Here is a 1183-nt window from a genome sequence, read left to right on the forward strand (position 1 = left end):
TGCTCTCAAGGAGCTTATGCTCTACTTAAAGGGTGCGGGGTTGACCTCAAATGATGTGAATGAAGATTCTGGCCATCCTCTTCATCACTCTTCTGTCATATACCTGAGTTTCTCCTTTTATAACATGACTCTCCTGATCAAAAAACAACTGATGTGACAAAACTACAAAGGAGCCTTTAAAACAGATAAACAAACACTACAAAGGAGCCTGATATTTTTATTGATTTATTAGCTATGATGTTGTCCAAAACTTGTGTTTAATATATATGAAACATATTAATATATGGCAATGAGAGTTGTTCCACTGCAGGAAAATATTCAAACTCTAAAAATTATAATCGGTTTAAAAAGGTGAGATTAAATGATACACTGAAACCTTCTGTATTTGAAGCTACACAGGAAAATATAAAAATTGTTTAAAAATAGTATATCTCCCCACTTGGTGCTGGTTGTAGGCTCGACAGTCACTGCGTTTCATTGTAGGGTGGCTCTCACGGTGCCTGAGCCCACAATTTTGGTTCCCTGTGGGGACCTGGGCAAGCCGGTGGAGGTGGGTGTGGAAGGTGAGGACCATGGCTTCTGGAAGCAGAATATGCTGCCAGAAATTCCATGTTTGACCATATCAACTCCTGTCTGAACCATTCAAAGGGGAAGAATGACCACCTCCACGCCTGCCCAGGAGCTGCTTGAGTCCAACCGGCAGACATGCCCTGAGTTCCAGCAGCAACTCAGGGAGGCTTCTAGTGATGTCCAGTCCCTAGGCTCTGGAAGCCCCCAGCCAGACCTAACCCTGCATCCCTGGGCAAGGCTCTGATCTGGGCTCTGACCGCCTGGCTTAGATAACTTCTCAAGGTCCCCTGGTAGGTCTGCCTACCTGGGCCACCCTTCTGCTACTCCCCTTGGCATGCCTGGGCCAGCCCCCACACCAAACATCCCTTCCTGGGGTCAGGTGTGGGCCTTCAACCCACCCACCTTGCCTGCCTGCCCAATTCGAGGGCACTCCCCACTCTGCCCAGACCTTGAGCATCCACACTAAATGGGTCTCCAAGACCAAAAAAAAAAAAAGTATGTCTCCTTCAGTTAATATGAAATGTATATATTTCCTTCCTTTAAAAGTAAAAATAAGATTTCTACACTCCTGATCTTTTTAGAAGGTTTAACCTCCAAAATATAACAAAAACAT

The 1183-nt window shown here is 45.1% G+C and overlaps 1 pseudogene; it reads left to right on the plus strand.

Annotated features, from left to right (window-relative positions):
* Positions 1 to 415: 415 nt before the first annotated feature.
* Positions 416 to 814, plus strand: LOC117796471 (annotated as a pseudogene).
* Positions 815 to 1183: the final 369 nt, after the last annotated feature.

Source organism: Ailuropoda melanoleuca, chromosome 15 (assembly GCF_002007445.2).
Source record: "Ailuropoda melanoleuca isolate Jingjing chromosome 15, ASM200744v2, whole genome shotgun sequence".
Lineage (NCBI taxonomy): Eukaryota > Metazoa > Chordata > Mammalia > Carnivora > Ursidae > Ailuropoda > Ailuropoda melanoleuca.